The sequence below is a fragment of the Pantherophis guttatus genome, chromosome 13, assembly GCF_059756535.1.
Source record: "Pantherophis guttatus breed Tessera chromosome 13, ASM5975653v1, whole genome shotgun sequence".
Taxonomy (NCBI): domain Eukaryota; kingdom Metazoa; phylum Chordata; class Lepidosauria; order Squamata; family Colubridae; genus Pantherophis; species Pantherophis guttatus.
Window position 1 is genome coordinate 18820458 of NC_142075.1, and position 26905 is coordinate 18847362.

The following is a 26905-nucleotide window of genomic DNA, read 5'->3' on the forward strand; positions in this document are numbered from 1 at the left end:
AGGCCCCTGGAGCTGGACACCAAAGGCTCCTTGGATTTCTCTGCCAGATTGTTGGGGGCAAGAACTTAGGTCAGTACTTTTTTAGACTTTCTCCATGAGAAATTAAAGAAAAACACCCACCACAATTTCTCAAGGGCAGAATTCCACTCTATTGGGTCCCTCACCTGTTTGTAGACCTTCCCTGAATGCTGATATGGGGAGCCTTTTTTATTGAAAGGATAGTAATTGTTTTGGGGTTGCCAATGTCAACCTTTGCAAACCACTGTCCTTTGGTGATGCAGAAGTAGTCCCTATGTTTCCTAATCCTCCGAAATTACTTGCTCTTGCTTCCTGCTGTTAGTGTCAGATGTAGGCTCCAAATTGATTTGATTGTGTTTGGACCACAACATGTTTTGTTTTGCTTCCTCTTGCTACTTCTAAATCTATGCATGACATTTAAAAAGTGAAGCTAATGAGCAGTGATTACATTCTTTCAATGATGATAGAGCGTAGCAATGCCAAAGTCCAAATTACCACCTAAGAAGAACAACAATTTGCATCAAAACACATAGTTAGTGTTGCTTAAACAATGCGTTGAGTAGGCTCTGAGTATGCCCTGATCTAATTCATCCTGGGAATATTCTTCTGAGCCTGAAAATGTAGTCAGAAGTGGAATTAAAAAGTCAGTTTAAATGTTTTTTGGAGGGGGGTGGGAAGTATGTAAAAGTACTTTTTCACTGGAGACCACTGTATATGTATATGTATATGTATATGTATATGTATATGTATATGTATATGTATATGTGTATGTGTATGTGTATGTGTATGTGTATGTGTATGTGTATGTGTATATGTATATGTATATGTATATATGAATGACAGGATCTTATTTTCAGGGAAACATGGTATAAGCCTAGCTTTGGTCTGAAAAATGACTACTACACCAATGAGTCCCTTGTAGAGTTCTGAATTCTTGTCCTCAGGATGCTAAAATTATGGCAAATGCATGTTAAGGTCATCCATTGTTCTGGTTGTTATATTTAAATATGTACCAATTGACTAAACAGAATGAATATTTAGATGGTTTATCTGGCTCCCTCTCCCCCTCTCTTTCTAATAAGTATCAAATTTGGAATCGGAATAATAAAGTATTATTAGCTGATACAGTTAATAGCTGGTGCTATCTACCATTAGAAGTTGTTCACAGTAATCAAGAGATAGCATTGCTTCCCACATTCCACTAAATAACGTTCTCTTAATCGCACAACACAATTACAATTAATAACTTTGGAAGCCCCAGGATGTTTAAGAAGACTATTTCAAAGGTTATCTGGAAACGTATGAGCAGAAACTGGAGGAGACAAAGCTAACCAGATGGAGATTATTCTTTAGTAATTAACCAGACATTGTTCCTTAGGGTGTGTGTCACAGCACAAAACATTTTGAAGAGTATAAATCGTGCTTTTGATGTTGACACTTTTGTTTGATGCTGATGAAACTTAGCTTTAATACTTAACATGTTAATCAATGAATGTTATTAATAGATTTGCTTTAATCTTGAAGGAGGGAAAGGAGGGGAGGAAAAACCTTGCACCCCTTATCAAGTGATATTCAATAAACAGTCGGAAGGCATTAATATTAAAAGGAAAATGATGAATACAAATATGGGATGATAAAAATGCATACGGATTTCTCGATCAAGTGCGACTACCTTCATGACGGTTAATTCAGAAGCTCGCAGTCTTCCTTCTACGCAATTACTGGGGGGAACAGCAAAGGTAGAATCTTGAATGAATCTCTACATTTCCTTCTTTACAACTGTTGTGTCAGCTCCACACCCGGTAGACAAGACTTGAAAATCAACTCCACAGGAAGGTTGAAACTACTTTGGTCGAGAACGGCTATAAATAACAGAATCTTGTTGTCTCTCCATCTTCTTCTGGGTGTTGCTCGCGTTCTTTGATCTTCTTCTGTTTTTGTATATGCCTTGAACAGTATGGAATCCCAAGGCAATATCGGTGGTGCCAGGCATGTACGATGACATCACAGTTTCAGGAATTTCTAACCAATGGAATTTTTTTTCTTGACTCCTGTCGATGGGCAGAGTCTGGCCTTGATTTGTGTGACTTCAAATCTTAGCAGAGTCTATTCTCCATTTACATGGGAATAAGTCACTCTTGAAACTTCTTCTGTTCCTCTGCATTCATTTCTCATCCTGCGGGATTGAATAGATAGGAGAGCCGAGGACACTTTTCAAAAATGTTGCTGTATTTCCATGGTCCTCTTGCAGGGAGTTGGCACAGGATGAATGCTTCTGTCATAGCCCCTATTTAAAAAAAAAAAAAAAGGCAATATGAAGCTTTTCATATTCCAAGGACAGGTTGAAACTTTCCATTAGAAGCTACTATAAAATGGAATATCTACCACACAGCAACCTGAAGGACTTGCTTTAAATCAATTGATGGATCACCAGCATGATAGCCTTGACTTTATGTCATATTGTCTTCCTTGAATGACTATCTGAGCTATCTAGGAGCAAGGAGGAGAATGGGTGGGTTTCAAATGTGGCCTCTAAATCACAGCACAGGGTTTATTTCAATAACTGCAGAACTTTTATATCTGGCTATTACATCAGAAGAAGACAGTCTTTGGAATGGATCCCAAAATGATTTGTCTCCGTTCAAAGCATCTCTTATCAATCTGCCACCCCCTCTAGGATTTTTCTGCAGTTCCTACCATTCCTAGCCAACATGTGATCAGCAAGAGGTGTTCCCCGCTTTAAGCTTCATGATAATATAGAAAGCAAAGAAGAGCACATGGTTGCAGAAGCCAATGGCCAGCAAAGCCCTTTACATCACCATGATGTAAGAAAGATGTGGAGAGTCTAGAAAGAGTGCAGAGAAGAGCAACAAATATGATTAGGGGACTGGAGGCTAAAACATAGGAAGAACGGTTGCTGGAACTGGGGATGTCTAGTTTAATGAAAAGAAGGACTAGGGGAGAGGTGATAGCAGTTGTTCCAAGATCTCAGGGGCTGCCACAAAGATGAGGGAGTCAAACTATTCTCCAAAGCACATGAGGGCAGGACAAGAAGCAATGGATGGAAACTCATCAAGGAGAGAAGCAACCTAGAACTAAGGAGAAATTTCCTGACAGTGAGAACGATTAATCAGTGGAACAACTTGCCTCCAGAAGTTGTGAATGCTCCAACACTGGAAGTTTCAAGATATTGGATAACCATTTATCTGAAGTGGTGTAGGGTTTCCTGCCTAAGCAGGGGGTTGGACTAGAAGACCTCCAATGTCCCTTCCAACTCTGTTATTCTATTCTATTCTAAGTTACCAAGAGGTCCATCTGGTTGGCAAGATGTCTGTCAAGCAAAGAGAAAAACCACCATGCTAACAATAATAATAATAATAATAATAATAATAATAATAATAATAATAATAATAATAATAATAATAATAATAATAATAATAATAATAATAATACCAGTTGAAGATAAGGTAAGCTGCCTTTGTAATCACCTGGGGATAAATCAAAGGTGATGCCATGAAGATATGACATACAAAAAAGAAAAGTATTATTCGGTCATCTTAAAATAATGTCTTAGTTAATTATTATTTATTATTAAATTTATTCACTGCCCATCTTGCTATCAGGCAACTCTCAGTTAAAGGCATTCCCTGTCAAATAGAAAGTCTAACATTTCTTTCAAGATTTTTGATGTCTGCTGCTGACATATTTTCACAACACCCCCAAAAGCAAAACATAAACATAACATTTATCAGTTGTGTACGGTGATGGGGGACACACCCTAGCATCATGTCAAAGTTAGCTGGGGAAACGACTCGAAGGAGAATAATTCTGTTAAATTCCATGCCTTCTCTGAGGTATACATAACATTTAGGTTTGGATTGATGTTTTTCCCAACCAAACGGATCGAGCAGACATTCGTATTATGTTTACAGCTGAGTTACATGACTGCTGCTCGCAAGGGAATAGTGCACTGATGAAATGGGGAATGCACATTTCTTACAGCCATCTGGGACAGCTGATTTCATCAGCAAAGTAGAAGAATCGGAGACTGGAATGGCCTCTGAACTAATTCCATTGATTAAGCTAATGCTACTTGAGTGCAGCTTGTTCAAATGAATGTTGCAAAGCTAACCATCTAATTGGTAGCAAACTGAATCCTCTGTGTGTGTGTGTATGCACACACACACACACACACACACGTATATATGTATGTATGTATATATAATAAGGACGTGGTGGCTCAGTGGCTAAGATGCTGAACTTGTAGGTCGAAAGGTCGGCAGTTCAGCAGTTCGAATCCCTGGGGCCGCGTAATGGGGTGAGCTCCCGTTCCTTGTCCCAGCTTCTGCCAACCTAGCAGTTCGAAAGCACGTAAAAAAAAAAAATGCAAGTAAAAAAATAGAGTCCACCTTTGGTGGGAAGGGAACAGCGTTCTGTGAGCCTTTGGCGTTGAGTCATGCCGGCCACATGACCACGGTGACGTCTGCGGACAGCGCTGGCTCTTTGGCTTTGAAACGGAGATGAGCACCGCCCCCTAGAGTCGGGAACAACTAGCACATATGTGCAAGGGGAATCTTTAGCTCTCTCTCTCTATAGATAGATAGATAGATAGATAGATAGATAGATAGATAGATAGATAGATAGATAGATAGATAGATAGATATAGATATAGATATAGATATAGATATAGATATAGATATAGATATAGATATAGATATAGATATAGATACACACACACACACACACACACACACACATATATACATATATATGTAGGTCTTTGGTTATTTGGGTTTTCTCCCATGTAAAATTCTCTCAACCCGAATAACCAAAGACCTACATACAAATACCCGTGAAAACCTCCGAAAAAACACACACACATATCTATCTATCTATCTATCTATCTATCTATCTATCTATCTATCTATCTATCTATCCACACACACACACACACACATATATATATACACACACACACACATACATACACACACACATGCAATCCAGTGCAATCAGAATGAGATTCTTCAGAAGAATAGTTTAATTATCTCAGGTAGGGCTTGTCGAGTCGCTAACAGATTTCTCAGAAGTCCTAGTACCCAATTAAAACTCCTCCAGCGCGAGCAGAATAAAGAGCAACCATGGCAGGCAGGATAGAAGTGCCTTTAGCACTCGGTTCATTTTGCTTTGCTAGAGGCATGCTGTGTCCCTCTTGTCAGGGGACCACAGAACAAATCCAGTGTAAATATAGGGCCCTGCAGCGATTTATTTTCAATATACACAAGCCCTAACCTGCCGTACCTGTATGTCTAAAAAGAAAGAAAGAAAGAAAGAAAAATAGGATGAACCAATATGTTTCTGGTTCCCCAGTGAGCAGTAAATCATTGCATTGTAAGGGAAAAAATAGACCATGGATTGCTTTCACTCAAGCTCTTGTCCTGGGGTAGTGCAAAATTCTTGATGGTACTGATGTGAAAAAATGTCCTTTATTAGATCTCGATGGGGCTCGAGGACACTGATTTTAATGAATATTCAAAGCAACTCTTTAATTTGGATTCCAATCTATGCTGGGGAAATGGTTGGAAAGAATGACCTTAGGAGGCAGGAGGGAGAGCTTCAGAGTGAACAGCCAGCATCTTAAAGATGTTTCCGTCCACAGAAGGAAGAGAAAAAGCGTGGGAAATGTTTGAGAAGGGACCCTCCCTAGTTTTCCAGAGAGTAAAAAGAAGGAAGAAATACTTGCACTCCTGAAAGTCAGAACTGACCGGGCACATCACTGTTTTGAGGATTCTAGATTCATATTTGGATGATGTCATACCACCCAATCAAGAGCAGAAGGGTATTTGAGATGCTCTTTTCTTACACGTAAAAATGATCCGATTGATTTTGAGATGATGTGATTTTCATGTCTCTTGCAAGAGGAAAAAAAAAATCAAGGAATCTGCTGGGATTTGGAGATGAGAGAGAAACTGTTTGCATCTGATTGCTCTTTTGGAAGTCAGATGAATACAATGGAGGGTTGATTTTTTTTTACCACAGAACAAAGGCAACATGTTTCAGATCAATCCAATTTCGGATACAATGCGTCGCCAACGTAAAAGCTTTTCTCTAGCAAAGGAATTTTTCATCCGCTGTAAACACTGAAAGACAAAATATGGGCCATGGGTTGGGATGCCACGTGAAGGGACAGGAGAGATGTGCTAGGGATGTATGAATTTGGAGTGGCTTAGGTGAAATATATCAGGAGTTGGCAGTACCTAGCTGACTGGGACGTGGTGGCTCAGTGGCTAAGATGCTGAGCTTGTCGATCAGAAGGTCGGCAGTTCAGAGGTTCGAATCCCTAGTGCCATGTAACAGAGTGAGCTCCCATTACTTGTCCCAGCTTCTGCCAACCTAGAAGTTCGAAAGCATGTAAAAAAAATGCAAGTAGAAAAATAGGGACCACTTTAGTGGGAAGGTAACAGCACTCGGTGCGCTTTTGGCATTTAGTCATGCCGGCCACATGACCATGGAGACGTCTTCGGACAGCGCTGGCTCTTCAGCTTAGAAACGGAGATGAGCACTGCCCCCTAGAGCTGGAAATGACTATCACACATGTGCGGGGGAACCTTTACCTAGCTGACTTTACCTACTCTTAGTTTAAGCCAGGGGTGTCAAACTCGATTTCATTGAGGGCTGCATCAGGGTTGTGTTTGACCTTGGAGGGACCAGGGGACATGCCCAGGTTGGGTGTGGCTAGCTCGACGTCACTTGTGTCGGGGGCACCTGTAGTGGCCCGAGCATTCTGCCAGCAAAAACAGGCTCCAGAGCTCTGTTTTCAGCTGCGACAGCCTCCTGCAACCCTCTATCAGAGAAAATGGAGCTCGGAAGGGCAGCACACGACCCTTCCAAGCTCCGTTTTTGCTTGCAGAGGCACTGTGGGCTGGTCCTTCACTATTTCCAGGGTGGCCCTGCAGGCCAGTTCTAAGCACCCCATGGGCCAGATCCGGTCAACGGGCCCTGAGTTTGACACCCCTGGTCTAAGCCTAACCAAGATCAGACTTGGATAAAGACTACCAGGAAATCTCTGGACTGCAGCTTGAACTGAGAACTTGTGAAAACCAATAGAAGGGAATAATAGTAACTCAGGGTTGAATTGTGGGGTCCTTGGTGCTTTCTGAGCTTGGTTGTTTTCTATAGTAGTGGCAAGCCACTAATATATAAAGAGCAAACCCAACTCCCTTCTAGCACTGATGATGTTACCTAGTTGGGTAATGATATGCCTGCAAGAAAACAGCCAAGCTCAGAGATCACCAAGGACCCCACAAATTGAGAAAAACATCCCAGATCAGGATTATAGGAATCCTCTTGTATATTGATGCCAAGTAAAACTAAATGGACCTGTCTCTGAAGCCAGCAGGGCTCAAACTGGACTTGAAGAAGGCATAATTTTTTTTTCAAGGAGACATTAATATGACAATTTCAGCATGCATCAATGTCTTTATGCCGCAAAATCACCAAACTGTCTTGCTCAGGGGTCAGCAACCTTAAACACACAACGAGCTACAAAGTTCAATTCTGGAGCCAACCGGAAGTCCGGTTCTCCCACCATAGAGTCTCCTCCTAGTGTGGCATCCTTTTTCCTCTACCTGTCCTAACTGAAAGCCCTATCAATTGTGGAGCTGACCAGTGACAGGGAGCTGCAGCAGAGGGATGAAAGAGCCACATGCGGCTCCAGAGCACGGGTTGCCGACCCCTGGTCTTGCTATAAGCAAAACATATGCAAAAAAGAGAGGGAGGGAAGGAGAAGGGAGGGAGGAAGGAAGGGAGGGAGGGAGGAAGGGAGGGTGGGAGGGAGGGAGGAAGGAAGGAAGGAAGGAAGGAAGGAAGGAAGGAAGGAAGGAAGGAAGGAAGGAAGGAAGGAAGGAAGGAAGGAAATGATTAACGACATTGGAAATGGTTGCATTAACTGAAAGCAGATCTTTTTGACCTGGTTATTGTTCCTATTTTAGAGAATAGCTTTCAGCATGCCAGGCAACAGGCAAAGTGTGATCCTACTCTAATTAAGTATTGACGCTTGTTCTTTGTATATAATCAGTTTCCTCAGCTTTTCTGCCTTGGTTGCTGTTCTGAGAACTCAACTTGACCTAAAAATGTTTCCTTCTCCTGGGGTCAAAGCATGTAACACTAGAAATGGATGTTAGGGGAGTTGATACTGTGCCACTATGAGGGCTTATTATCTGTTGTTTCATTGTATTACAGAATCACATGCTGTCTGGGGCTTAAGTGACAAAACGCTGACGTCTTCTTTGGGGAGGATGGGAGGGATCATATACCTCTTTTTCTGCTGAGGAAGCTTCCTCCAGCCAAAGTACAGTTGCTGATGAAAGGGCAGCGATCTAACATTCATATTAATAGGGCACGTTTATGTTTATTCGACAAGCCTCTTCCCTTTATTTTCTCTTTGAGCATTCTAGCCAGCACTGGGTCTTTATTAACATGGCCACAGTTTTTTTTTTCACAGAAAGCATGCTAAAAATAACTGCAAGGCCTCCTACAGCCTTGCAAACACTAAACAGATTGACAAGGTTTGATTATGACTGGACTAGACTAGACTAGACTAGGATAGACTAGACTAGACTAGACTAGAATAGACTAGACTAGACTAGACTAGACTAGACTAGACTAGAATAGAATAGAATAGAATAGAATAGAATAGAATAGAATAGAATAGAATAGAATAGAATAGAAAATATGGAGTGGAATGGAATGGAGTGGAGTGGAGTGGAGTGGAGTGGAGTGGAGTGGAATGGAATGGAATGGAATGGAATGGAATAGAGTAGAGTAGAGTAGAGTAGAGTAGAGTAGAATAGAATAAAATAGAGTAGAGTAGAGTAGAGTAGAGTAGAATAGAATAGAATAGAATAGAATAGAATAGAATAGAATAGAATAGAATAGAATAGAATAGAATAGAATAGAATAGAAAATATGGAATGGAATGGAATGGAATGGAATGGACTGGACTGGACTGGACTAGACTAGACTAGACTAGACTAGACTAGACTAGACTAGACTAGACTAGACCAGACCAGACCAGACCAGACCAGACCAGACCAGTAGAATAGAGTAGAGTAGAGTAGAGTAGAGTAGAGTAGAGTAGAGTAGAGTAGAGTAGAGTAGAGTAGAGAGTAAAGTAGAGTAGAGTAGAGTAGAGCATATGGAATAACAGAATAACAGCATTGGAAGGGACCTTGGATATCTTCTAGTCCAACCCCCTGCCTAGGCAGGAAACCCTACACCATTTCAGACAAATCCAATATCTTCTTAAAAACTTCCAGTAGAGTAGAACAACAGATCAGAACAGAACAGAACAGAACAGAGAATAGCGAATGGAGCAATGTTTCTCAGTCTTGGAAACTTTAAGGCATGTGGACTTCATCTCCCAGAATTCCCCAGCCATATAGTATATGAGTCTGTTTTGACAAAGAGTGACTTAGCTGAGGAACATCAAGGGACTTTTCTTCAAGTCAATTGTCAGCAGAAATATGGCATCATTCAGAAATCTTTGCATCTTCTTTTTCATTAAAGAAACAAAGCAAATATTGAATTGTCAGACAGCATTGATGTTGGTGCATCGAAGAATAGTGACGGCCAATTGTTAGTTGAAATTTCAGTCCCAAGGATAGTGCATTGTAAATACATTTGTTTACCATACTTAAATGATCATTGTAAAAAATAGCATACAATAATAAGATTGTCACCTGTCAAAATTGCTTCAAAATTTCATGCCAATATCCAAAACTATCAAGACATTAAGCAAATCGGATTTCCGTTGCTTTTGTTGCACAAAAGAGATTAAGAGCAAGAATTTGAGAGTGGTACTGGTGAATTATATCGGTTCCTTTATGAACAATTGGTTTATTGACTTGAATAACTTGTGGAATATTTGACAGAAGATGAAAAACCAAGCCGTAGGATTTTATGTATAACCCAGAAAAAATGTGTGAGACAATGTGTGAGATGAAATACCAAGCCATAAGATTTTTATGTATAACCCAGAGGAAATATTGAACTCTTGTGTGTGAAGGGAATGCAGAGATAGATAGATAGATAATCAAATCCAAGTTTGATTTTTCCTGTGCAAAGTTTGGTAGGATGCAAGGTTTTTTCTGAAATAGACAAAAGTGTAATAATGTTCATTCTTCTTCTTCTCTTCTCCTGTGTTTTCCTATTTAGTTCTGCTGATTTCTTCTCTTTTTGATTAGCAAAAAGAAAGTGGTTATGCAGCTGGTTACAGAAGATGGCAGCACCAAGGTATTTGTGGATGATCTTGAAAAAACAAGCATAGATGACTCTGGTTAGTGCTTAGATGGGAGATTTCCAGAAAACACCACGGCTTGCTGGTTGGATCAAGAAGTTGAAAATTCAGAAGGTAAGGGCAAATCAATTATGTAACAAAAATGGACAATATCTATTGAGGGCATTGAAGAACTTCGCGATATGTACATGTGTGCGCACACATGCATGTCCCAAAGGTGCTTTTTCAAAAAGCAACTGGATTTTCTTTGTTTTTCGTTGAGGAAGTTTCGCTTCTCATCCAAGAGCCGAGGTGGTGCAGTGGTTAGAGTGCAGTACAGCAGCTACTTCAGCTGACTGCTAGTTCAGCAGATCAGCGGATCAAATCTCACCGGCTCAAGGTTGACTCAGCCTTCCACCCTTCTGAGGTGGGTAAATTGAGGACCCAGATTGTTGGAGGCAATATGATATTTAGTATACTGTCTTTGGTGTAAGCCGCCCAGAGTTCTCGGAGAGTGGGCGGCATAGAAATATGACTAATAAAATAAAATAAAAGAAAGAAAGAAGCTTCTTCAGAACTCAGAACTCAGAAATGAAGAAGCTTCTTGGATGAGAAATGAAATGTCTTCAAGGAAAAGAAAGAAAGTCCAGTTGCCTTTTGAAAAAGCACCTTTGGGACAACCATTAGTTGAATGACTGAGAATCCCCATACACAGAGAGAGAGAGAAAGAGAGAGAGAGAGAGAGAGAGAGAGAGAGAGAATATCAGAGTTTTCTTCTACATATGCTTTTCCAGAAATCTACTGTCTTTGTGACTGGTAAGGCATCTAAAACCCTGGCAAATGAAGTGAAAATCAGAGAGAGTTTCTGCCACTGTAGCCTTTTCCAACCTGAGTGCCTTTCACAAAAGTGTATTTCAATTTTCAGAATTTCATAAGAAAAGGATAGGATAATGGATAGGATAAGATAATGGATAGGACAGGACAGGATAAGACAAGACAAGACAACTTTTATTATCATTTTTTTGTGAGCACATTGGTCCACATTAAAAATTAAATTGTGTTGCCTGCTATCAAGAGAACGTATATATCTACCCAAACCAGGGATGGGTTCTAACTGGCTTTACTACAGTTCTCTTTGTGCGTGCGCTTTGCGCACAATTGCCTCTTTGGTCACGCGCTTTGCGTGTGATCGCCGTGTGCATGCTCACTTTGCTGACCTGCACGCCAAATTTGCGCTTTGCGCAAGCGCGTTGCGAATCTGCCCAGCTGAGGTGCGGCAATCCGCTCTGCCGCACCTCTCAGCTGGGCGAAAAAAGAAGAAATATAAGGTCGGCATAACACCGGGGCGGGCGGGAGGGCCCAGCTCCCAAAGACAGAGAACCGGTTCGGTGACGTCATATCGTCACCGCTACCGGCTCTCAAGAACCGGTGCGAACCGGGAGCAACCCACCACTGACCCAAACACAGACATAACATACATATACACATATACACACATATACATGCTAAATACCAGTGATGGCGAACCTTTTCGGCACCGAGTGCCCAAACTGCACGCACCAGAGCGCTGGAAACCCAAAGACAAGTTGGCTGGAGCACATGCGCATGCCGGCCTACTAGTCCTTGGGTTTCTGACATGCGCATGCCCGCTGGCCAGCTGATCTTCATGTGCTCCAGAGCACCGGAAAACCAAAGCCAGCTGGCTGGGGGGAGGGCGCATGTCTGTTTTTTGGCTGTTTTGGCTGTTTTCAGGGCCATTTTCAGGCCATTTTTCAGGCTGTTTTCAGACTGTTTTTGGCCTGAAAACTAGCCCAAAAAACCCCTGAAAATGCCCCAGAAAACAGCCTGTGCACCCTGGAAGCCAGAAGAGCAGCAGGCGATGGCGCACGTGCCCAGAGAGAGCGCTCTGCGTGTCACTGCGTTATTTTATTTACCAGCTGAGCTAATTATTTCTGGACTGTCAGACTTTCCGTAGCTTGCCAACTTCGTATCAGTAAGCTACGTGTTTCCGCCTCCACCCACATTCCTTCACACACTCTTTTCCTTTGTTCTCTTGCCAGAAAGGTCCGGCTGAGAAATAGCCGGCAAGAACTATTTCAAAATGTAGCAATTACTTTTCTTAGTTAGTGAGGTGTTTTATTTTCTTTATAACAAATAAATGAGTTTTATTAGAGAACTTTTCTTCGGGTTTTCTTTTCAGAATATTGCAACTTGGAGGAAGCCTCGATCCATCCTCTAATTAAATCAGGGTGATTTTTCCCAGAGTCAAACATGGGATTAATCAATGCCCTGACACGCGTGGCATAGGTTCGCCATCATAGCTATGTATATACATACATAAATATAGGCAGCCTGACTATTGCTAGGACATCTCAGAACTGAAGTCCACACATTGAGAAGACGTAACGTTTGGGGAAAGATTATTATAGTAGATTCTGTTATATATTCTTCCCATCCCTGCTATGTAAATATATATGCAGAATTTTCTCCCAAGATATATTTGCCCAGGAAACTTTCCAAGTGGATTGCATTCAGATTTTCCTATTTTCCTTCGATACCTTAATCATAATTCTCGAATCATCCAAAATGTACGCCTTTGCCTCATTGGCAATATAAATACCGAAAGGCATTTTTTGACAGTTTGAATTTTAAAATGCATCCGACTGCAAGCAACATAGGACAGGATTTAAACAGATGTCAAAATAAATTTCTACTGAAAGAGATTTTGCTTTAGAAGCAGGGGTTCATAATAGCTCGATTTTAAATTGCATTTCCCTGCAAGAGGGAAGATTCTCACTGCTAATAGAAACCCAGGAAGTGTGTGTGTTCTTGTGTGTGTGTGTGTAGGTATACAAATACGCAATATTTTGAAAAACAAATTGCATGCAAATGCCTGAAATGGAAAAGTGTTTGCACCAAATGGATATGTGTCTGAGACTTTTCTGAGGCTTTGCTGTATTTCAGTAAAATAAGTATATGCGGCATTTAAAATAGGAGCTATTCTTGGTTTAAAGGCAGAAAATTCAAAAATAGGTATGGCGGAAGAAATCAGGTAAAAATAAAGAAAGGGAGGTCTGGGCGGAAATGAATGTCAGCATTTTTCTGAAACTACTTAGATGAGATGAAAAGACCTTTGCTGCTTAAAAAAAAAAATAGGAATTTACCATTTCTATTTTTCAGAGTTCCTAAAAAAAAGAATAAAATGATTCCATGACATAATTTGGAATTTGGAATTAACTCTGCCTGTTCTCCTTCCTCTCACGTCCCCCAATTTTATAATTTAATGGAAATTGCTTTAGTTTCTTTTTTGTTGTTTTTGGAAAAGAAAATGTTAATAATATTCTCAAGGGTACAAAGCAAAAGGAAAGAACATTTACCATTTATTCTTCCACCCTTTTCTCCAGAGGTCTGCTGTAGATTCCTGTAGATTTTTAGGAAAGATCCCTAAAGGAATATTTATCAACACAGACCTTATCTCGCTTGGAAGGCTGCCAGGTAACTAGTTTCCAAACACAGTACAAGGCAAAACTTGGCACAGAGTCTCTCAGAGTCACGGAACGAATGAATTGTTTCCTGCAAAAGCCCACTCCCTGTTCACTCCTCTTTTGTTTCCTATGGGAGGGGCCTCCAAGGTGTGGCTTTACTCCCAAGTTGACCCTGCTTTCTTAGTTGTTCTTGTCTTCTGGCAGCTCTGTGCATGTACACAGCTGCTCCTCTGCCTCACTGCTGTCTAGCTGCAGAGCTCTCGTCTGAGCTTTCCGCAGCCCTGAGGACTGGCCCATATTCCTTCCTCCCCAACCTCCCCACTGTCTGTCTCTGCTGCCAGTTCCGCTGGCCGCTGGCAGGCCACAACACCATAATTGTTATGGCTATGTAATTGCCATCTAGAGTGGGAACTGTCTTAAATCTTTACATTTAAGTGGGGATAAAATAAGGCTGGACGTTGGAAGGAACCCTTTACCTAAGGAGAACATCCAACTGAAAAAGGCAAGGAGAAAATATGTCTCAGATCTCAAGAAACAAGTAAGAAGAACCCTGACAAGATATCTATCTTACACCTGAGGGCTTTTGAGGAAACTTTCTCTTTATTCATTTAATAACCATGCATGCAGCAAGGTATCTTCAGTTCCAGCCTCTCTAATTAAGATGTAATACTGCATAAGAGTTTGCACCAAATTCCCACAATGCTCTTCGCTGCTCTGTGTCAGGTGGTGCGAAGGTGAAAATTCATATATATTATGGAAAGCAAATCCCGTTTGCCGTCTTATGCATACACAATCTTTCTTCGTTGCCATTTATTTAAAAGATGAAAGCAAATGTGATTCTTCTCAAGAAAAATATATAATTATATATATGTGTGTGGTGTGTGTGTGTGAAATTAGCTCACCGAGGGCTTAATTATCCTTTCCTTCCCCAATGGGAATTGATGCTATTGGCAATTCTCCGGGCTGTTCTCTTGACAAATCAAGTTGTTGGCTGAGGCATGAAGTGTTAGATTATGATCGACTTGGCGTGACATTGAGATTCATGGCTACTACATTACGCAGAGAGAAGGGGGATTTATGCTTCATATCCACTTTTGAATTCATGCTGAGACAAGTGCATCATTCTGTTCAACCTTAGGTGTTCACGTTCTGCGTCTTGGGAACGAACAATATTACAATGGCTCAAACATTTGTGGAACAAGTGAGATTAAATAAAGCTGGGACGCCCCCTCTGTTTTTCCCCTTGTGCTGCATCCTTTTCAAGAAAGATGGAGATTTGTACATCCTATAGTCAGAGCTGAGAAAGCTGCTGTCGTAATGCAGGTGCCTAAAAGACTTGAATTAACACCTGTAATTCACAAGACCATTTTACTGAATTGGACTGGAAATATGTCCATGGAGGAAGACCTAGACCTTCTCAACACTGTGTATAGAATGTCTTTAAAGAGACGGTACCTGGAAAATACATTGTACCTTGTAGGGAAATGGAAATTTACATATAATAAGGAAAAGAAAAAGATGGAAGGGAAGGGAAGTGAAAAGATGAAGGGAGAGAGGGAAGTGGAATGGGGTGGGGTGGAGGAGAGGAGAAGTGGGGAGAAAAGCTGAGGGAAGAGGAGCTATAATTGCACTCAACAATGAACTCAAGGGCCACCATCAGTGAGCTGTTGGACAGCATTACTTGGTCTGTTGTGCGGATGTTTGGGTGGTTTGGGGTGGGGAATTTGTGGTGGGTGGGAGTGTGTTTGGGGATTGTTATGTGTGTTGGACCTGGTCTTTGGGTGTTAAGTGAATTTCGTTGTATGGGTATACTGTGTATACACGTACAATGACAATAAAGTTATTATTGTTATTATTAGAAGGAAGGAGATGGAAGAAGAGGGAAGTAGAGAGTGGAAAGAATAGAGGTAAATGGATGAGAGGAGAGGAGTAGGAGAGAGGGAAGGAGAGGGAAGTGGAGAAGAGGAGAGAAGAGGAAATGGGAGGGGAAGGAGGGAGAGAGGGGAAAGAAGAGAGATAAATATATAGAATGTTATGGTACAATTATGAAAATAATGCTTACAACTATGATGTACAACATGCATTTAAAAGAGACAACAAATGTATGATTAAGAGAATATTGGGTATAATCAGGGTGCACAAAACTATGTATACTTAAAAAGGACTGGATACAGCCAGTACGCTGTCATTGCAAAACTGGAAATGTGATGTATTATAAAGAAAAATGTATGATAAAAATATTTATTAAAAAAAAAAAAGAATTAACCTCTGTAGTTCACAAGACCATCTTACTGAATTGGACTGGAAATATGTCCATGGGGGAAAGACCTATATTTTCTCCACTTCTAGATGAAACCCTGTGGGTAGAAGATGGGGCTTCCTGTTTGTGGACAGTAATCCACATTAAAGTGTCCCCAACAGATGGTTTTTAAATCACTTCTTGAACACATCCAGCGAAGCTGATTTTCCTCTTTGAAGTTTGCCTTTCATTCGGCTGGCACTGGGCTTGCTGTAATTTAAATCCATTATTAAATTATCTGAACTTTGGAATGAGCGAGAACCGGCCTCAATCTGCTTATATGTAATAGCCATTCAGGTGTGTGGAGAATGCTGTCATACTGTCCTTCAGTTGCCTTCTCAAAAGCTAAACATGCCCAACTCCTTCAATCTCATAGGTCTTAATTTCTACTCCTTCTGATCATCGTAGCTCCCTCTTTCAATGTCTCTGAATCCTTCTTAAAGCTAGTCCTCCCACTTCACAGTTGGAGCGAGGTTTGATGAAGGCAGAAAAGAGAGAAGCCATTGCTTGTGTGTGTGTGTGTGTGTGTGTGAGAGAGAGAGAGAGAGAGAGAGAGAGATTTGGACATTATGCTTTTTGTGGATGCTACCTAAAAGTGCGTTTGATTTCTTTTCAGCTACATTTCACATTTATTTATTCAGAGTGGATAAATAAATTGCGAACCGGTAGTAAAGGTAAGTAGAACCCACCCCTGCTACACTGGCAAAGTTAGATAAAACAAAATTTGGACTATACCGCTGCATATGTTGGCCAGATCTATGAAGTTTTGCTGGCCATGAGCACGCATGTATGTCAGTCCAATCCTAGGATGCCTATTGGTGTCATTTCTACAACATTGGATTGTTCCACTGGAATCGCTGACCTGTTTCCCTTCTGTTTATTATTCTCCTTCTCATTATTTTTTTTAAAATGAGTGGTCACTGCCTTATACACCATGTTGGGTGAGCAAGGAGAGAAATTGCTTACCTAAGTAAATAATGTCTAAAAGGTTAGCAAGCAGTTGCTAGAAGGACGGATGGGCAAGCCATTGCAAGAGTTCAGAAGACGGAGTTTGTGTCTATCCTGCCTTGCTCCTATTAGACTAGCTGCTGGCCTGCTGCTATGATGGAAAAACAACAGTCTTTTGTTAATGTTTGAAATATAGCTCGGTGGCTACCTCCCGAATCACAAGCAGCAGGCCTTCAGTACTTGTTGATGGGAAGTGACAGCAAAAAGAGGATTATTGCTTCTCAGCCCAGCTTTGCTGTGAGCGTTTGTGAACATTTCAAATGTATCCAATTGGCCACAGAGCGGGACAAAAGACCAGGCTAGATGGCCTATTGGTCTGAGCCAAGGAGGGGTTTTCTAAATGGGAAGCGAGCATTCGAAAAATTCAAAGGAAGAGTGCAAGATGTGAAGGAACGTGGCCCATCGAATTGCCAAGAGTCAAACTCGGCTGAACGGATAATGTCGTCATCATCATCATCATCATCATCATCATCATCATCATCATCCTGTCTGTCCAAAGACCTAGAACTATTTTTGATTCCAAAAAAGGAGAGGTTGATTTCGCAACTATAATGGTCAGACTCAAAGGTGACCTTCGGGGGGATTCCGAGATTGCATGCAGATCTGGTTCGAAGATCGTCCTGTCACCACTCTTGCCAAAAAGGGCCCTACCATCTTGAGAAAAGAAATTCACGTGCTGCAAAAGTTATAACGTGAACCAAACTGCCTTCAAAACTCGTGGGGTGGGGGGGAAATCCTAAACTGACCACTCTGCAGGTTGAGTAATCAACATGACCTTGATGGAGATATGCAAACTCCATTGACTAGGCCAGGGGTCTGCAACCTGGGGCTCTGGAGCCGCATGTGGCTCTTTCATCCCTCTGCTGCGGCTCCCTGTCGCTCAAAATATGTGTCACAACCGCCAATGTGCGACACCCGCCGGCACGTGATTTATTGAGCTTTTCGACCCATCTTTTTTTTTTTTTTCAGAGTTCAAAATGTTTTTGTTGCATGCAGAAATAAAAATGTGTTTTCTCTGTAGCAGGCAGGGGTGAAATCCAGCAGGTTCTGACAGGTTCTGGAGAACCGATAGCGGAAATTTTGAGTAGTTGGGAGAACCAGCAAATACCACCTCTGGCTGGCCCCAGAGTGGGGTGGGAATGGAGATTTTGCAATATCCTTTGCCCAGGAGTGGGGAGGGAATGGGGATTTTGCAGTATCCTTTCCTTGCCACGCCCACCAAACCACACCACGTCCATCAAGCCACACCACACTCACTAAGCCACAGCCACAGAACCGGTAGTAAAAAAAATTGGATTTCACCACTGGTAGCAGGTCATTCATTTCATAAATGAAGCACAGTATAGGTTTTTTTTTTTAATTAAATAAATTTTTATTTGTTTAAAAGTACAAACAAAACAGAGTGACAGCAAAACATACAGAACAAAACATGTAAACAAAGATTTCAAATATACATTTTGTCAAATATATATTGTCAAATAAACAACAGTAATGTATGTTCTTATTTGTGTTCTGCTTCCCTGTTTGATCTTACTCATATATCTATCTTTATGATTCATTGTTAATTTATGTTAGTGACTTATGTTCCTGTTTCTGTAACTCCAATTACTCCCTATCCTTTTTTCCTTTTTCTATTTTTCAACCAGGTATACCACTTTTCCCATACTAGATAATAATCATGTTCCTCTTTATCTTGTAATTCTTTTGTAAGTCTGTCCATTTCTGCACATTCCATAATCTCATTAATTACTCTATCTATATATCTATATAGTTTTTTTTTTAAGCATAGCATAAAGGTTAAAAAGTGATCTATGCGGTGTTATCTTCCTTTTAGATGTCAAAAGGGTTTTGTGGCTCCCGGTGTTTTTTTTTCTGTGGGAAACGGGTCCAAATGGCTCTTTGAGTGTTTAAGGTTGCGGACCTCTGGTCTAGACAAAAGGGGAAAAAGCATTTAAAAGTCCAGGGCAACACAGTAACCTTTGGAAGTGGCTCAGCCTAATTCACTGGAGTATCAGAATGGAGGAGGTGTAGAACAATCAGACAGTTCTGTTATTATAGTCCGTCTCACTAAAAGTAGCTTTAGTTTTCCTCTGCAGTTGATTTCTTCCCAATAGACCTACATCAACACATCGTCTGGGTCACTTTATATGAATGTCCAACTCATTTTTTTCCCCCTTCATCCCAAATATTAAGGGCCCTGCTCGGCTACTAATACATTGCTCACCCTGATCTAATGGGGATTTTAAAGCAATAGAGCAGGCTGAACCATTGTATGCTCACACCTTACGGATAAATGAACATGCTGTATGAAATTTCAGCTGGCCTTCAAAATCCTTGGATCACGTTAGAAAACAAAAACAAAATAAAAAAGGCAGCTCAAAAGACTCTCCAGGTATTAAATGCCTTTCTTCGGTGCTACTGCTGCATCTCTCTGACTTTATTTAATCCTGACTTTTTTTTTTTAATGTTTTTATTGTACATTTTCCTTTATTCTACATCACAGTTTCAATTTTGCAACAGCAGTATACTGGTTGTATCAGATCCTTTTTAAATATACATGACGTTTTACACCTTAAACGCAGCCCTTTTTCTCTTAATCATATAGCATAGCCTCTTTTTACATACATAATATTGTACATCATAATTATATCCATTATTTCCATGGTAATACCATTGCAGTCTATACATTTATCACTCTATGTATTTTGATTTACAGTTGCGTACAGTCCAATAATATTATATTCTTATTTATATCTTTGTACTGGTATTTATTTCTAATTTGTTAAAGGTAAAGGTAAAGGTTCCTCTCGCACATATGTGCTAGTCGTTTCCGACTCTAGGGGGCAGTGCTCATCTCCGTTTCAAAGCCGAAGAGTCAGCGCTGTCCGAAGACGTCTCCGTGGTCATGTGGCTGGCATGACTCAACGCCAAAGGTGCACGGAACGCTGTTACCTTCCCACCAAAGGTGGTCCCTATTTTTCTACTTGCATTTTTTACCTGCTTTCGAACTGCTAGGTTGGCAGAAGCTGGGACAAGTAACAGGAGCTCACCCCATTACGCGGCACTAGGGATTCGAACCGCTGAACTGCCGACCTTTCAATAGACGAGCTCAGCGTCTTAGCCACTGAGCCATCGTGTCCCTCTATCTAATTTGTTAATCTTCTTTCATTATTAATTTTCTAACCCTGTTTTGCTCACCACTGATCAGATAGATGGTGCTGTAAATTGGGTGCCCCTGATGCTTTAATGTTTCACTGAGAAAGCTACGAGTGGTTATTCGGTGTGACTTAAAACAGCTGCAGGCTACCCAGGAGGAAAGCTGGACAGCCCTTCTCCAATTTCTCCCATATTGCGTACAACCATCGTTTGTCGCAGCTGCAGATCATGGCGTCTTCCATGCTGCAGTCAAATCATCCACAGCCATATTGGCCTCCTCACCAGGAGCATATGGACATATTTTTTTTCCAACCATCTTTGCCTCTAGCTATCTCAAGGACACTGTGAAATGCCTCATACCATATGGTCAGCCAGGCGATTGAATGGCCTTCCTCGGCTCTCCAGCTTAGGTGTAGGGCAACCTGGCAGGCTGGAATCTGAATTTCTGCACCATCCTTAGCAACTGAAATTAACAAGAGATATTCATCTTATGAATGGAAGCAAATAGCTGTGTCCCAAGATAATGTTAATCCAATCTGAGTCAGTCACCAGGACCAGAGGTTTAGTCTTCCAAGTGTTCAGACTAATGTTGGAGCCCATCCTCAGGGAAATTCGCTCTCTCCAGAATGTGTTTCCATATTGCATCCTGCAAATATGAATATTTGCAGGATGCAAATATCTAAGCCCCAGAGCTCACTGTAACAGTATTGCCAAAAAGGCATTAAGAGTTGCTAACCTAATTTTGCAAAGCTTCCTCTCCGGTAACATTGTACTGTCAACTAGGGCATACAAAACCTTTGCCAGACCAATTCTCGAATACAACTTGCCTCATTTGAATCCACACTGTATATCGGACATTAATACAATTGAGCAGGTCCAGAGGTATTTCACGAGAAGAGTATTCTACTTGTCTGCTCACAATGGAATCCCTTATGCCACCAGGCTCGAAATTTTGGGCTTGGACAACCTGGAACTACGCCGCCTATGATCTGACCTAAGCTTAGTACACAAAATTGTCTGCTACAACATCCTACCTGTCAATGACAACTTCAGCTTCAACCTCAATAATACACAGGCAAACAATAGATACAAACTCAAGGTAAACTGCTCCAAACTCGATTGCAGCAACTGAGTGGTCAATGCCTGGAATGCTCTACCTGACTCTAGTTGTTACATCCTCAAACCCCCACAGTTTCAACCTTAAACTGTCTACCATGGACCTCACCTCATTCCTAAGAGGTCCGTAAAGGGGGCATGCATAAGTGCACCAGTGTGCCTACCATCCCTGCCTTACTGTCCCCATTTTTTTGTATTCATTTCCTTCATTCATGTCCATGTTTATACTAATACCTGTTATCTTGTACATATTTGACAAACTAAATAAATAAATAAAATAAAATATTGCCATATTGCACCATTTGGTTAAAAGCAATCGCCTTCTTCAATACACCTCATTTTGCTACAATTTCCCCTGACAATTCAGTTCTGCTTTTGCCTTTGGGATGGCATGTACTGTACTTTCTTGAAACTTCTCTTGGTGGCATCAATAAACGTTTGACTGCTGCTGCCCCACCAACTGCTGATGTTCTAGTCCCACTTGACTGGCCACAAGATCCTTCGGTGATATTGTTTTTTATAATACAGATAGTCCTTGAGTTATGACCATTCATTCGGCAACCATTTGAAGTTACAACAGTGATGAAGGAAGAGACTCACAACCAATCCTTGAAGGTGGATAAGATTTTCTGAGAGGTGGTATTCAGTCATGAAGGAAAAAATCTGGGAAGAGATAGTCTTAAAGCAGTGGTGAAATCCGTCGAGGTTTGCTACCGGTTCGCTTCACACGCGCAGACGTTGCCATGCAGCACTGAAAAAGAAGGCTTAAGAAGCCTTTTCTAAGGTAAGTAGAACACCGAAGGGGGGAAAACAGCTGTGCTGCACAATTTGGATTCACTACAAAGCAGGATTTCCTGCTTTCTAGCAAATATAAATCACGCGGCACAGCTGATTGTTGGAAATACTGGTTCCTCTGAACCAATAGCATTTTTTTAATTACTGGTTTGTCTGAACCAGTAGCATTTTTTACTTTTATTACTACCAATTTTCCCGAACCGGTAGCATTTCATTCCTGTCTTAAAGGCCCCTTCCAACGCTATACTCCTAAAATTTAACACCTAAAAGAGTACTCTCCCTAAGGTTTTGGAGCAGGGGTGTCAAACTCGATTTCATTGAGGCCCACATCAGGGTTGTGTTTGACCACAGGGGGGCAGGCTGTGTGTGGCCAGGGGGACCATGGACAGCTCAACATCACTCGTGTCAGGGGGACCTGTGGTGGCCCAAGTGCTCTGCCAGAAAAACGGGCTTCTGAGCTCCATTTTCAGCTGCAACAGCCTCCTGCAATCCTCTGCCAGCAAAAATGGAGCTTGGGAAGACTGGTACTTTGCTGTTTCCAGGGCGGCCCCACGGGCCAAATCTAAGCAACCCACAAGCTGGATCTGGCCCCCAAGCCTTGAGTTTGACACCCGTGTTTTGGCGGACTGATATTTTAGAATATTAGCAAAATTATTTGTAGAGTGGTCTTTCCTCCAAGTCTTGGAGAAGGTAAGCAAAACCGAATATTCTGACTATGGTTTGGCATCCCTACTCTTCATTGACCCAAGGATGTAAGAGAAGCTACATGTAACACATGGATACCTTCTCCAGTTCCATGTCCTCCAGCCTTTCTTGCTTGAGAATCAGACAACTCTCTCAGTTTGTTAATTCCCTCCTATGGGGAACCACAATCAGGGACACTTGAGAATTTGAATAGCCATATGACAGAACTGGTTCAGAGTCTGAAGTGTCTCCTTAAAAATCCAATATGGCTCTAGCAAAAAGTTCGGGGAAATAATCAGCTTGAAAGGAATCTCGAGATTAGAAGACAAGCAAAGAATGGAGACGCTCTTGACAGTGCTATTATGCATCAGATTAATATTTACAATGAGCAGTTCAGTTTGAAGGTTTTTCTTCTTTTTAAAGCATAAAATATTTTGAAATTGTTTCAGGGGGAAAAAAAAGTGCTGCAATTTTCAAGAGCTCCTCTCCCCTCTCTGCCTCTATTCAGGCAAAAGTGGTTTTCATTATCGCAAAACTCTATAGCAAATTGTGCGAGGTTCATTGTGAATATTACCTGGTGAAAGGGAGAATAATGCCGATTAGATCTCTTAATGACAGTGCTAATTTCATTACAGGGGAGAGTGGAATATGATGAGGATTATCTGCTATTCAAGTGGGGGATAAAAAAAAAAGATTCTGAAGGAAGTATCTTTGATTTCACTCAGGGACCTTGAATTAAAAAGAGAGAAAGGAAGAAAATTAAGGAAAAGATTTTCCTCCCCCTCATTCCCAGTATGAAGTTAACTATCAGCTCCGATGCCTGCAGAAGCCTGGCTGGTTAGAGACAAACATAGAGCTGTTCTTTTTTTTTTCTGGAAGATCGTATTGCGATGGCAGAAAATGAAATAAATAAATGTCATTAAGTCAGAAAAAAAAACTGGGAAATTTCTGGCCTATGTAAGAGTTTGGGATGGTTGGAGACCAGTGATGGGTTTCAAAAAATTTTGCTACTGGTTCGGTGGGCGTGGCTAATGGGGGGGGGCATAACAGTATATCTGTCAGGTTTCGATGCTATCTCAAAATAAATGAACTTCCAAACTGCCGATCTTTAAGGAAATTTTCTCTTTATTCGAGCACAGCAATCTGATCCTGACTCTTTTCGCGGTCGGTACTGACCTTTGCCCCCCATTCCCTCCCTTTCCGATCCCCAATTCTCTGCTTCTCATTGGCTATCTTCCAAGTCACTTTCCTGATTCCTTATTTGTCAGATCACAGGAATGTCTCCCCCCTCTCCCATCTCCGAGGAGACTGAATCTTCAAAGGGATTTAGCAGGCAAAAGTTCAGGCTTCTCCTCCCTTTTCTATGTCAGTGCTGGGACGCTGACAATAACAGTAAAACAACTGGACCAAACATCACTATGGGGGAGGTTGAACTCACAATAAAAATAGCAAAAATAAGAAAAGCCACAGGACCTGATGATATCCCAGTAGAAATTTTAAAATTGCTGGAAGACAACAGGAAGACATTTTTACTGCAGCTCTTCAATCGAATATATGAAACAGGAAAGATACCAAATGATTGGCTAAAGTCAATCTTTGTGACTATCCCCCCAAAAATAAATGCAAAGAAGTGTACTGAATACAGAACAATAAGCTTAATGAGTCATGCCCTGAAAATATTCCTGAGAATAATTCACAGAAGAATATACAACAAAATTGAGGCGTGTCTAAGTAACACACAATTTGGTTTCAGAAACAATCTTGGTACACGAGATGCCCTATTCAGCATTCAAGTTCTTGTACAGTGCTGTAGAGATGTCAATTACAGTGTTTGCATGTGCTTCATCGATTTTGAAAAAGCATTTGATAAAATAAGACACAGCAAACTATTACAAATCCTGAAACAAGTGGGACTAGATGACAAAGACATCCGAATCATAAAGAATCTATATTGGCATCAGGTAGCATGTCAGGTTTTGATGTCATCTTAAATAAATTGCGCTCCCAAGCAATTAATCTTTGCTGAAATATTCCATTTATTGAGTACGACAGATCTGGCCCCGACTTCGTCTTAGCCGATACTAACCCTCTGACCCCCAAACCCTTCCCTTTCCATTCCCCAATTCTCATCTTCTCATTGGCCATCTTCCAAGTCAGTCTCCCCAGCTTCTGACCTCAACCCACAGGAATGTCCCCCTCCCATCCCATCCCCTAGGGGATATTATCTACAGAGAAAATAAGTAGGTGAAAAGTCAAGCCTCGTCTCCTCCTTTTTATGGCAGCATCAGAATGCTGACATAGCAAATGTGAGACTAGGCCACAAATATTCAGATGATGCAGAAATACGAAGAGGGGTCAGACAGGGCTGTATTCTGTCTCCGCTGTTATTTAATATCTACTCTGAGTCAATTTTCAACGAAGAACTGGAAAACATTGATGCTGGCCTCAAAGTAAATGGTGTTCAGATCAACAATTTAAGATATGCTAATGATACAGTTCTGTTTGTCAGTAAACATGAAGACCTTCAGCTCCTCATCAACAGAGTCTCAGAAATATCTGAAAAATACGGCTTGAAGCTTACCACCTCAAAAACCAAGATCATGGTCGTCAGCAAACAACCCATTAATTTACCACTGATAAATTCGGAAGGAATACCATTAGAAAAAGTTGAAAGGATCACATACCTCGGTTTTAATTTACATGAAGTGAAGTAAAGGCAAGGATAGAGAAAGCTCGAACAGCATTCTTCAAAATGAAAAAAGGTCTTCTGCAGTCATGACATAAGCCTAAGACTGAAAATCAGGCTTGTCCGATGTTACATCTTTTCTATCCTGCTCTACGGAGTGGAGAGTTGGTCTCTGACAAAACCACTTGAAGAGACTAGAAGCATTTGAAATGTGGATTTGCAGGCGGCTGTTACATATACGTTGGGTTAACAAAATCAGAATTGAGGAGGTGATAAGCCACCTGGGAAAGCAAGGGGAAATCATCAAAGCCATCAAAAAGTGAAAGTTAAAATAGTTTGGACATGTGATGCGACACCCAGAAAAATACGGCATCCTTCACTTAATCCTCCAAGGAAAGATGGAAGGCAAACGAAGGCCCAGGCAGAAGAAGAACATCATGGCTTCAAAACCTAAGGGACTGGTTTGGACAAAACTCAGCAGCACTTTTTATGTGGCTGTTGACAAAAATAGGATTGCCAACATGATCACCAATGTCCAATGACCGGATATGGCACAACAAAAAGAAGAAGAATCCTAGAATCTGGACGTTTTGTCAAAACGGTGAAAGATGTTTTGTGAAAAACATGGAAAGGCTCCCCCTCTTCCATATGTGTGCACAATATCATGTCACATGTAAAAAAAAAAAAAGCATAGATTTTGTGACATGACTTCACAGTGTCATTACATCATTCATCCTCCTTCAGAGGCCCTTGGTGAATAATGTAGTGCATATTTATAGATGCTCTAACATCATATTTATTCAGCTGGATGGCTGTCACTGTATTTTAGAGTCAGTAGGTTAAATTATGAGTTCTAGGTTAAGCATTAATACCACAATAGTTTCTCCTTTAAATTACAGATGGATGCAGAAATGAAATAGAAAGAGCTTTGGAATAAATACCGAGGAAGTGAAACTGAAGTGGATTAAAAATAACAGAGGAAGTGTCTTCATGCAGCAATGAGGTGGTAACTCATGCAGCAGTGAAAAGCTTTTAATTGTAATAATATATTGACTCAGGGGAAAAAAAAAGGAATGAAGGGGAGCAGAAAGCATTTTAAAAAGGAAAGAAAAAGACAAACGATAACAGGACAATCCTCCTCCTTTCAGTGTAAGAAACAGAATTAAAAGCAGAAACACCCTCTTAATCGACCTCCTATCAAGTAATTACATTTTACTAAGAGGTAAGAATGCCAATGCAGTGGTTTTGGGGTGTTTTATGTGGATTCTCCCCAACAGGAAGTCCTTTAAAGTCAAATTGCAATTCAACATTTCATTTACACACTGCAAAAATGATATAGTTAAGTTTTCAATGGGGGATGAATTATTCATTAAGAGAGATAA

At 41.0% G+C, this 26905-nt stretch overlaps 1 long non-coding RNA gene across 3 annotated transcripts; it reads left to right on the forward strand.

The window, feature by feature from the left end:
• LOC117674531 (uncharacterized) lies at positions 1-26703 on the forward strand. Of its 3 annotated transcripts, none has more exons than XR_015729792.1 (4): positions 1-69; positions 10263-10429; positions 13699-13789; positions 26423-26703. It is a non-coding gene; the product is annotated as an uncharacterized LOC117674531 (long non-coding RNA). The 3 variants fall into 3 exon arrangements; XR_015729791.1 differs by lacking the exon at positions 26423-26703 and adding an exon at positions 14918-15016; XR_015729790.1 differs by lacking the exon at positions 26423-26703 and having other exon boundaries at positions 13699-13880.
• Positions 26704-26905: the final 202 nt, after the last annotated feature.